The 12155-nt window shown below is 46.0% G+C and overlaps 1 pseudogene across 1 annotated transcript in view; it reads right to left on the bottom strand.

Annotated features, from left to right (window-relative positions):
• Nucleotides 1–12155, bottom strand: part of LOC311101974 (seizure protein 6 homolog) — a 126314-nt pseudogene that overhangs the window by 52800 nt on the left and 61359 nt on the right. The window contains exons 2-3 of the transcript in view: nucleotides 6786–7550; nucleotides 4904–5037 (exon numbers count right to left, since the gene is read on the bottom strand). The product of the transcript in view is annotated as a seizure protein 6 homolog (transcript). The remainder of the gene's footprint in view (nucleotides 1–4903; nucleotides 5038–6785; nucleotides 7551–12155) is intronic.

Consider the following 12155-nt stretch of genomic DNA (forward strand, 5'->3'; position numbering starts at 1 on the left):
GGTGTAGAGGGGTGTAGAGAAGTGTAGACTAGTTGTAGAGGGGTGTAGAGGGGTGTAGAGGGGTGTGGACGGGTGAAGAGGGCTGTAGAGGGCTGTAGACTGCGCGTAGAAGGGTGTAGAGGGGTATAGATTTTGGTGTAGAGGGCTGTAGAAGGGTGTAGGGGGCTATAGTGTGGTGTAGAGGGGCTTTATGGTGTAGAGGGGTGTAGAAGGGTGTAGGGGGTGTATGGGGGTGTAGACGGTTGTAGAGTACTGGAGGTGTAGTGGGGTGTAGATGGGTGTAGAGTGCTGTAGAGGAGTGTCGAGGGGTGTACAGTCGTGGTCAAAAGTTTTGAGAATGACACAAGTATTGGTCTCCACAAAGTTTGCTGCTTCAGTGTTCTTAGATCTTTATGTCAGTAGTTACTATGGTACACTGAAGTATAATTAAACGTATTCCATAAGTGTCAAAGGCTTTCATTGACAATGACATTCAGTTTATGCAATGAGTCAATATTTGCAGTGTTGACCCTTCTTTTTCAAGACCTCTGCAATCTGCCCTGGCATGCTGTCAATTAACTTCTGGGCCACATCCTGACTGATGGCAGCCCATTCTTGCATAATCAATGCTTGGAGTTTGTCAGAAGTTGTGGGTTTTTGTTTGTCCACCCTCTTGAGGATCGACCACAAGTTTTCAATGGGATTAAGGTCTGGGGAGTTTCCTGGCCATGGACCCAAAATGTCGATGTTTTGTTCCCTGGGCCACTTAGTTATCATTTTTGCCTTATGGCAAGGTGCTTCATCATGCTGGAAAAGGCATTGGTCGGGTTTTCCGGATGGCCCAAACAATCGGAAAGGGGATTCATCAGAGAAAATGACTCTACCCCAGTCCTCAGCAGTCCAATCCCTGTACCTTTTGCAGAATATCAGTCTGTCCCTGATGTTTTTCCTGGAGAGAAGTGGCTTCTTTGCTGCCCTTCTTGACACCAGGCCATCCTCCAAAAGTCTTCGCCTCAGATGCACTCACACCTGCCTGCTGCCATTCCTGAGCAAGCTCTGCACTGGTGGTGCCCCGAACCCACAGCTGAATCAACTTTAGGAGACGGTCCTGGCGCTTGCTGGACTTTCTTGGGCGCCCTGAAGCCTTCTTCACAACAATTGAACCTCTCTCCTTGAAGTTCTTGATGATCCGATAAATGGTTGATTTAGGTGCAATCTTACTAGCAGCAATATCCTTGCCTGTGAAGCCCTTTTTGTGCAAAGCAATGATGACGGCACGGGTTTCCTTGCAGGTAACCATGGTTGACAGAGGAAGAACAATGATTTCAAGCACTACCTTCCTTTTAAAGCTTCCAGTCTGTTATTCTGACTCAATCAGCATGACAGAGTGATCTCCAGCCTTGTCCTCGTCAACACTCTCACCTGTGTTAACGAGACAATCACTGACATGATGGCAGCTGGTCCTTTTGTGGCAGGGCTGAAATGCAGTGGAAATGTTTTTGGGGGATTAAGTTCATTTTCATGGCAAAGAGGGACTTTGCAATTAATTGCAATTCATCTGATCACTCTTCATGACATTCTGGAGTATATGCAAATTGCCATCATCAACACTGAGGCAGCAAACTTTGTGGAGACCAATACTTGTGTCATTCTCAAAACGTTTGACCACGACTGTAGACTGGGTGTAGAGGGGTGTAGAGGGGTCGGGGGGTAGAGTTGGATTTAGAAGGCTATAGAGGGGTGTATACTGGGTGTAGAGGGGTGTAGATGGGTGTAGGTAGATGGGGGGTAGTGGGGTGTAGATGGGTAGTAGAGGGCTGGGGGTGTAGTGGGGGTGTAGAGGGGTGTAGGCTGTATGGGGTTGTAGTCGGGTTTAGGTGGGTGTAGAGGGGTGTTGACTAGGTGTAGAGGGGTGTAGAGGGGTGTAGAGGGCTGGGGGGTGTAGAGGGGTGGGGGGTGTAGAGGGGTGTAGATGGTTGTAGAGGGGTGTAGAGGGGTGTAGAGGGCTGTTGGTGTAGTAGGCTGTGGGAGGTGTAGAGGGTTTTAGAGGGGTGTAGAGGGCTGGGGGGGTATAGTGGGTTTAGAGGGTGTAGAGGGCTGGGGGGTATAGTGGGTTTAGAGGGTGTAGAGGGGAGTAGATTGTTGTAGGGTGCTGTAGAGAGGTGTGTAGGGGGAATGTAGTGGGGTGTAGAGGGGTATAGACTGGGTGTAGAGGGGTGTAGAGGGGTTTAGAGGGGTGTAGAGGGATGTAGACAGGTTTAGACTGGGTGTAGAGAAGTGTATAGGTTTGTGGGGTGTGGTGAGTTGTTGTGGGGCATAGAGGGGTGTAGGGGTGTGTAGGGGTGTGTAGAGAGGTGTAGACTGGTGTAGATGGCTGTAGAGGGGTGTGTAGGGTTGTAGAGGGATGTAGAATGCGTGTAGCGGGGTGTACGGGGATGTAGACTAGGTGTAGCAGGGTGTAGACTGGGTGTAGAGCAGTATAGATGGTGCAAAGGTGTGATCCACACATTGTCTGAATCCCATACTATTTAGTCAATCAACCCGAGGGTAAGGTCTCTTTAATCAAGTTAAGAGGAGCTGTGTAGACATTTTAACAGGAAGTCATTAAGAGTCCCGTAAACAAACAAAAAGACTTGACACATAATCCATAAGTAATTAATTAAGAGAAGAAGCTCCCGTACATCTAAGTCACTTTGAATAATTAAAGACAACGAGAGAAGAAGAGAAGAGAGATATGTACAGTGAGGGAAAAAAGTATTTGATCCCCTGCTGATTTTTTATGTTTGCCCACTGACAAAGAAATGATCAGTCTATAATTTTAATGGTAGGTTTATTTGAACAGTGAGAGACAGAATAACAACAAAAAAATCCAGAAAAACGCATGTCAAAAATGTTATAAATTGATTTGCATTTTAATAAGGGAAATAAGTATTTGACCCCCTCTCAATCAGAAAGATTTCTGGCTCCCAGGTGTCTTTTATACAGGTAACGAGATGAGATTAGGAGCACACTCTTAAAGGGAGGGCTCCTAATCTCAGTTTTTACCTGTATAAAAGACACCTGTCCACAGAAGCAATCAATCAATCAGATTCCAAACTCTCCACCATGGCCAAGACCAAAGAGCTCTCCAAGGATGTCAGGGACAAGATTGTAGACCTACACAAGACTGGAATGGGCTACAAGACCATCGCCGAGCAGCTTGGTGAGAAGGTGACAACAGTTGGTGCGATTATTCGCAAATGGAAGAAACACAAAAGAACTGTCAATCTCCCTCGGCCTGGGGCTCCATGCAAGATCTCACCTCGTGGAGTTGCAATGATCATGAGAACAGTGAGGAATCAGCCCAGAACTACACGGGAAGATCTTATCAATGATCTCAAGGCAGCTGGGACCATAGTCAACAAGAAAACAATTGGTAACACACTACGCCGTGAAGGACTGAAATCCTGCAGCGCCCACAAGGTCCCCCTGCTCAAGAAAGCACATATACAGGGCCGTCTGAAGTTTGCCAATGAACATCTGAATGATTCAGAGGAGAACTGGGTGAAAGTGTTGTGGTCAGATGAGACCAAAATCGAGCTCTTTGGCATCAACTCAACTCGCCGTGTTTGGAGAAGGAGGAATGCTGCCTATGACCCCAAGAACACCATCCCCACCGTCAAACATGGAGGTGGAAACATTATGCTTTGGGGGTGTTTTTCTGCTAAGGGGACAGGACAACTTCACCGCATCAAAGAAACGATGGACGGGGCCATGTACCGTCAAATCTTGGGTGAGAACCTCCTTCCCTCAGCCAGGGCATTGAAAATGTTGTCGTGGATGGGTATGACCCAAAACACACGGCCAAGGCAACAAAGGAGTGGCTCAAGAAGAAACACATTAAGGTCCTGGAGTGGCCTAGCCAGTCTCCAGACCTTAATCCCATAGAAAATCTGTGGAGGGAGCTGAAGGTTCGAGTTGCCAAACGTCAGCCTCGAAACCTTAATGACTTGGAGAAGATCTGCAAAGAGGAGTGGGACAAAATCCCTCCTGAGATGTGTGCAAACCTGGTGGCCAACTACAAGAAACGTCTGACCTCTGTGATTGCCAACAAGGGTTTTGCCACCAAGTACCAAATCATGGTTTGCAGAGGGGTCAAATACTTATTTCCCTCATTAAAATGCAAATCAATTTATAACATTTTTGACATGCGTTTTTCTGGATTATTTTGTTGTTATTCTGTCTCTCACTGTTCAAATAAACCTACCATTAAAATTATAGACTGATCATTTCTTTGTCAGTGGGCAAACGTACAAAATCAGCAGGGGATCAAATACTTTTTTCCCTCACTGTACATGTGCTGCTATCGCGGGTGTTAGAAAGCACCGGCAGGCAATGAGAGGAGGAACAGAGGAGAGGAGGAATGTTCACCTCTCTCCACCCTCCTCCTAATCATTTTCTCCTCTTTCGCTGAAGACATGAAGCAGCTGGTATGCATCATTGAGAATGATTTGCGGTCATATCCATTTTCATCCAAAATATATTAGGCCAAACATCTGGACGGTCAGAGGGGTAATGGCTATTGTATATTTTATGAGAGCAGGAAGTTGAGCTGGAGAGTTAATCACGTGAATGAGGCAGTTCAGGTGGATGCAGATTCCCTGTTTAAATCACTGTTTCAGCTTCCAAAGGTCAGTCGCTGCAGAATGACAGTAAATACCTTGGCGACAGAGTGGAACTGAGTGGCCATCATAATTTTGAAGCACTAGTGTGCTATTGCCTGCGAGCCAAATGGACATTTTGGATGTTGCATTTGGATATCTAATGTAATTTCTCAACAGGATCTGCCAGTCTTGTGTGTTGCCATGTTTAATCTACCATATTTTAATAGACAATCACTGCGGTTGATGGACACAATGAATGCCAATAATAGTGGCGGTCTGACCTGTATTTCTACTCCATAGCCCATGTAGACCGTGACTGTGTAGGTGCAGTCCACAGAGGAGTAGTTATGAGAGCTGGACGGCTGGGGCGTCTCTATGTAGCCTTCTGGTGCTGTCAGGTTGAAGATACAGGGAACTGCAAGGACAGAAAACACAGAGAGGAAAACATTGAGGACCAGTGACACCCCTCACTAACCGGCATGGGGTGGAACGAGCTGGAGAAGACTGCCCAGAACAGAATACGATGGAGAGGATTCGTCGATGACCTATGCTCCCAATGGAGCGATGGGCCTAAGTAAGTAAGACACACCCTCAAAAGAACCCTCCCATGTCCCATTCTCTCACTCACTCACACCAGCACCCCCACTTTAATAGTGTTTCAAGTTTTTCTAATTTTCTGCCCGAATTAACAGAGGCCCTCTCTCTCTCCCCCCTCTTTGGTTGTGTGGCTCGAGGGACAGATCAGGTAGAGGGAATGACCACAGAAAGCCTTGAGGTCTTTCTGCTCAACCGCCGCCTTTCATTTCTATCTTTCTGACTTTCCTCCTGAGAGAGGGATGACAACAGGAAGTTACTGTGTGCTTGTGTGTGTGTGCTTCGTATGTACTGTAGGTGCTTGTGTAGGTGCTTGTGTAGGCACGTGTGTGTGTGTGTGTAACTCAGATATATTGGGAGATTTCCCCATCCTGCCCTTCATTAGTTGTGAAGGGGTCCAAGTGGGTAAAGCACAAATTAAGCAGAGCCTGCGTCTAGAGCGTTCCACTCTAAGATTCCAACCTGGACTAAGGGGTAGATGTAACATAGTAAAAGTAAATCTGTCTCCCTCCATTTAGTATGATATATTATGTTTTGTATGGTATGTATTAATTTGTGGATGTCCATCATCCATTTTGCATGACATGTTACAAATTACAATTCGTATGATATGCTATGAATTGCAATATGTACAATAATGTTATGAATTTGCAATACTTATGACATATTACGAATTCCAATTTGTTGTGGCTAACGTTGGCTAGATGGCTAACGATATCTAGGTGGCTAACATTAGTTAGGCCAAGGGTTAGGGTTAGGGGTGAAGGTTAGGATTAAAGTAAGGGTTGGGAGTTAGATTAATGGGTTAAGGTTAGGGGAAGTTTTGGCTAACATACTCGTTGCAAAGTTGCTAATTAGCTAAAATGCTAACGTTGTCAGTGATTAGATTCGAACCCACAACCTTTGGGTTTCTAGACTTTCACTTTATACGTCAACCCATCCACTCCGACCAACCACCCTCCTTTAGTTTTTTGCCTTAAGTAACCTTCTGTTTTATGTAACCATACCAAACCTAACATATCATACTAATTTGACTGTCCTGTATATACATTTACTATGTTACGTCTAGTCTTTGAGACCAGGCTGAAAATACTCCTTCTTCACTCCCACCATAACACAAATGTGTCTCAATATCTCATGCTTGCAATGTGTTTTCCAATCCATTTCAGGAGCTCTTGATTGAGTGTGAGAGGAGCAGGAATACTGATGTTATAATTAATTTAAGCCCCTTGGCTGTTTAGATATGTGGGCTGCAAACAGAGAGGATTGAGAGAGCGAGCACAGTGGTGTTTCAGACAAACAGACAGACACAGGGCTGCTGTGTTGGAGAGGGTGAAACACAGCCACTTTACAACTCACCAAGGCCCAAGATTATCTCTAGGACTGCATAATGAGAATATGAGCATGATGTTCATTTTACCTTCACAATGAAGACAGAATCATGGAAACTGGTGTTAGGTGTGGTGCAGGATATTGTATCTGATAGTAATTCATACACTGTATGTTTCTGTGTAAGAATAGGTGATCATTAGGAGTATGTAGCTACATAGCCTGGCTGTGTTACATTACCTGGGTTTTGCATGGTGGTGATGATGGTGGTTGTGGTTATAGTGGTCATAGTGGTCTCCTCATCCACATCACCAGATACTGCAGACGTCCCCATCGCTACCCCATCACTGGCGTGGCTCATGTTGTGTTCTTCTGACTTCCCTGCATCCTTCTCCACTAGAGTGGTCAAAGCTGGGTGAGTCATGGTGGATGCAGTGGGGACCTCAGAGTACCTGTTACCTATAGGAGCGGCCAGGTTGGGGGTGTTTGAGCGGGGAGGGGGAGCAGAGGTGTGCATGACAGGAGTGGTCAGGGTATCCATGGCATCAGCCTCCTCCTCTGTCCTCCTCTCCCTACCATTGGTCAACACCCCTCTCTGAGTCACAGAGACACGCCCCTCTGGAACAGCGCTGCCCTGTGTTGCCAACGGTGACGTGGCTGTTGCCACAGTGGTAGTGGTTGAGGCAACATCGGAGAAAGCTAGTGCATCCTTGTGTGGCACCGTGTGAATGGCGGGGTCCCTGGCAAAGTCGGGAGCTGAGGGTGGCATAGCAGGGTGGGTCTCCACACCCCCACTGTCCTCAAAGAAATGCCCCTGTCCTTGGAGGGACTCCTGTAAGAGGAAACCCTTGTAGAGAGGGTGGTGGTTGTGGACGTTCAGGGGCGGGGCGGTTGTCACAAGAGGGACCTCTCTGTCAGTGTCCTGTGTGGTGGGGTACGGGCTGGGGCCTCCACTCTCAGACTGTCCCCTCTGGGTGATGTATGTCCCCTCCTCAGAATAGGAGCCTGGAACAACACACACAGAGCACATACATACAAGGTAAATCTAGTGTCACACAGGAAAGATAATATCCCTAAAAAAAACTGTTTAAAGCAGTGAAGCACAGCGCTGTAACATGCTGTAGGTTTTGATGAGGCCCTTTTGAAAACACAGGGCAGTAAAGCCCAAAGAGATTCAATGTTTTTTCCTCCTCCTCATCAATTAAATATGAATGCTTTAGCTGCTTTAATGAGCCTATATGATGGCCTACGTCTGGTGGGGAAAATGAAATGGATCTCCCCCTCCCACCTTCTGCACCTGCAGATGTAATCTAGAGCACTCCAGGAGCCTGTCATCCTACCGCAGCCTACCAGGAGCCTGTCATCCTACCGCAGCCTACCAGGAGCCTCTCCTCCTACAGCAGCCTACCAAAAGCCTGTCATCCTACAGCAGCCTACCAGGAGCCTGTCATCCTACAGCAGCCTACCAAAAGCCTGTCATCCTACAGCAGCCTACCAGGAGCCTCTCCTCCTACAGCAGCATACCAGGAGCCTGTCATCCTCCAGCAGCCTATCATCCTACCGCAGCCTATCATCCTACCGCAGCCTACCAGGGGAAGTGTTCCTCTCTTCACAATGCTTCATTTCCACAACAATAGCGACCCCTCTAAGCACTAATAGCGATCAATATTTTTGTTTATTTTTTACCCCTTTTTCTCCCCAATGTTGTGATATCCAATTGGTAGTTACAGTCTTGCCCCATCGCTGCAACTCCCGTGCAGACTCGGGAAAGGTCAAGAGCCATGCGTCCACCGAAACGCGACACCGCCAAGCCGCACTGCTTCTTGACACACTGCTTCTTGACCCGGAAGCCAGCCGCACCAATGTGTCGGAGGAAACACCGTACAGCTAGCGACCGAAGCCAGCGTGCATGCGCCCGGCCGCCACAAGGAGTCGCTAGAGCGCGATGGGACAATGACATCCCAGCCGGCCAAACCCTCCCCTAACCCGGATGACGCTGGGCGAATTGTGCGCCGCCTCATGGGTCTCCTGGTCGCGGCCGGCTGCAATACAGCCCGGGATCTAACCCGGATCTGTAGTGACGCCTCTAGCACTGATCAGTGCCTTAGACCGCTGCGCCACTTGGGAGGCCCTAATAGCAATATTTTTCAAACAATCAGAGCCCAAATATCAGAAGCGCCAGGCACACCGAAGACATCGAACGTGGGCAGCAAGTAAAAGAAAAGATGATACTGTATCTCAAAACAAACTGACTATATATCTATACACTCTTTTCTATGAAGTGTAAAAAGCACAATGTACACATTTCTTATCCTAGGAGCGGCATGAGTTTTGTAAAAAGATCGACTCCTTGGCTGGGATTAAATCAAATGTACACTCGGTATGTCAGTCATATTCATGGCAATGACACGTGAAAGCCGTTGCCAGGGGAGAGAAGCTATGAGTCAGACTGAAAATACACACACAGAGATTGTAGATAGATCATTGCTGGTAAAACAGCCTATAGGGAGGAGGTCAGAGACCTGGCCGTGTGGTGCCAGGATAACAACCTCTCCCTCAACGTGACCAAGACAAAGGAGATGATTGTGGACTACAGGAAAAAAAAGAGGACTGAGCACGCCCCCATTCTCATCGACGGGGCTGTAGTGGAACAGGTTGAGAGCTTCAAGTTCCTTGGTGTCCACATCACCAACGAACTATCATGGTCCAAACACACCAAGACAGTCGTGAAGAGGGCACGACAAAGCCTATTCCCCCTCAGGAGACTGAAAAGATTCGGCATGGGTCATCAGATCCTCAAAAAATTCTACAGCTGCACCATCGAGAGCATCCTGACTGGTTGCATCACCGCCTGGTATGGCAACTGCTTGGCCTCCGACCGCAAGGCACTACAGAGGGTAGTGCGTACGGCCCAGTACATCACTGGGGCCAAGCTTCCTGCCATCCAGGACCTCTATATCAGGCGGTGTCAGAGGAAGGCCCTCAAAATTGTCAAAGGCTCCAACCACCCTAGTCATAGACTGTTCTCTCTGCTACCGCACGGCAAGCGGTACCGGAGTGCCAAGTCTAGGTCCAAAAGACTTCTCAACAGCTTCTACCCCCAAGCCATAAGACTCCTGAACAGCTAATCATGGCTACCCGGACTATTTGCACTGCCCCCCCACCCCATCTTTTTATGCTGCTGCTACTCTGTTAATTATTTATGCATAGTCACTTTAACTCTATCCATATGTACATATTACTTCAACTACCTCAACTAACCGGTGCCCCCGCACATTGACTCTGCACCGGTACCCCCTGCATATATAGCCTCCCTACTGTTATTTTATTTTACTTCTGCTCTTTTTTTCTCAACACTTTTTTGTTGTTGTTTTATTTTACTTTTTTATTAAAAATAAATGCACTGTTGGTTAAGGGCTGTAAGTAAGCATTTCACTGTAATGTCTGCACCTGTTGTATTCGGCGCATGTGGCCAATAAAAATTGATTTGATTTGATTTGATAAAAGTAAAACATCTTAAACAATACTGCATTTCAATATACTAATACTATTGTTAAAATGAAATGAGTATTTGGCTTTACATCAAATGTCTGACTGATAATAGACTCTCAGAGTCAGATCTACTATAGGACTTTACAATAGTACTACCAAAGACAAATGTCTTTGACGAGGTAGCAAACAGCATACTGTAAGGATCAAATGGTATTACCTGTATAACCACAGGGTATTTGTTATAAAGCCTATACACATCTCCCTCTCTCCCCCTTTCTCCTTTCCTTTGTCCGAAGCCAACACTTCAGGAGACACAGGCACAGAGAGATTCAGAGAAAAGGGAATAGCCTCAGTGGCACATTCAAGTTTTCTAAAGACCGCAGCAGAAAATAGGCTTATCTTGAATAAACCATGAATTCAATATAAACTCCAACGATTAAAGTTCTGAAAAACCTTAACATCATGGCTATGAGGTCTGGGCTCAAGGCTTCAAAAACATGGAAGCAAAACCCCTTCTTAGGGAAGCACAGTCAATCCAGTTTAAAGAAATCCAGTTGATTCCTCTTGAAAGAGAAGACCCATGCTCTTGCATTTTATATTGAAACTACATTACACACACACACACATACACACACACACTCACACACACTGACTGAAAGTTGGCTAAATCATCTCTACACTGTACCATGAATAATTGAACACCATGGAGTCATTTTCACCTGAGTAGCCTGGGTCTCCCTTGGGTCTGGGCCTGGGTGAGGATCTTAAAGCAGAGTGGTTTTCTCGCTCTTGAATCAACAGTAGTACACAGGGGTATGTGTTCAGACCAGGGATTGGAACCGGTTCAGGGAACAAATCCGAAAACTGGAAAATAACTACATTTTTCCAGGAACAGAATCCGAACCGGGAACGAAAGTGATCTCTACTGTTATGGAACAGAACCGTTATTTTAAAAGCATGGGAACCAGTTAATAACGTTATTTTACGTTCTGGGTATTTTTTTACAGTCCCACAAAAAATGCAACAAAGCACCTATGCAAAGCCCTCCCTCTGTCAATCAGAAACTTCTTCTGGTGTCTGCTTTCCTGCTGAAAATCTTTACCAGTGTGTGTGTGCGTGTAGCCTACCTGCCCCTCCCCCTCGGAAGCATAGCTGTAGCCCGACGTTACAAGCATGATTCAGAAGATAGGGAGAGAGATTTTTAATTAGAGAATGGATTAACTTTTTCAATGCTAGTTAGGGATACTATAGTTATCACATTTCACACTACAAAAAGGTAAGATGTGTTTTTAATTCTGGTGCCGCTCTGCACAGACAAGCTTGCTAGCTAGCTAGCTTCTCTGGTCCAACGTTAAGCCAACTCTGATGTTCAAAGACATTAAAAGTTCCTCCATAGAATCCGCTCCTCCGTAGGTATAATTCTTTAGGCCTAATTCAGATAATGCATGTCATCACAAGATGCCCAGTGCTTCAAGCCAAGCCTCCTCCTCCACCCTCTCTCGCTCTCTACCCACCCGCAAAATTCCAGTCACCAACTACACTTATCTTTCCATCACACATGTAAACAACTCACTGAGCTATAGCTTTCCCGCTCCATAGCAAGCTGCTCTAGCCGCACTGCATGATTTGTGAAGTAATTTAATTTTGAGCTAATTGTAAAAAAAAAAAAAAAACATGATTTCATAGGTTTAGAAAGGAACGATATAAACCGGTACTTTATTTTGTTTTAACCAGTTCAGACCTTTATTTTGTTTTAACCAGTTCAGACCTTTATTTTGTTTTAACCAGTTCAGACCTTTATTTTGTTTTAACCAGTTCAGACCTTTATTTTGCTGGTCAGAACAGTGGAACGGAATGAAAAGTATAATGCTTCTGTTCAGAACGAAACTATTGGAAAATAATTTGTGCTCCAACCCCTGGTTCAGACAGTGGTTTCTCTCTTGCACCCTCTTCTGAACAGTACAATTCTCCTCCTTAACATCCACCCCGCCCCCAACAGTTACACACACACACTTATCGTGAGGAGCATCTTGACCAATGACATTCCTATTATGGAGGACACATTAAAAGTGCACTAGAAATATAAAACCAGTAAGGATGAAGAGGAAAAGGGAAAAC

The sequence above is a fragment of the Coregonus lavaretus genome (assembly GCF_964263955.1).
Source record: "Coregonus lavaretus genome assembly, chromosome: 26".
In the NCBI taxonomy this organism is placed as follows: Eukaryota; Metazoa; Chordata; class Actinopteri; order Salmoniformes; family Salmonidae; genus Coregonus; species Coregonus lavaretus.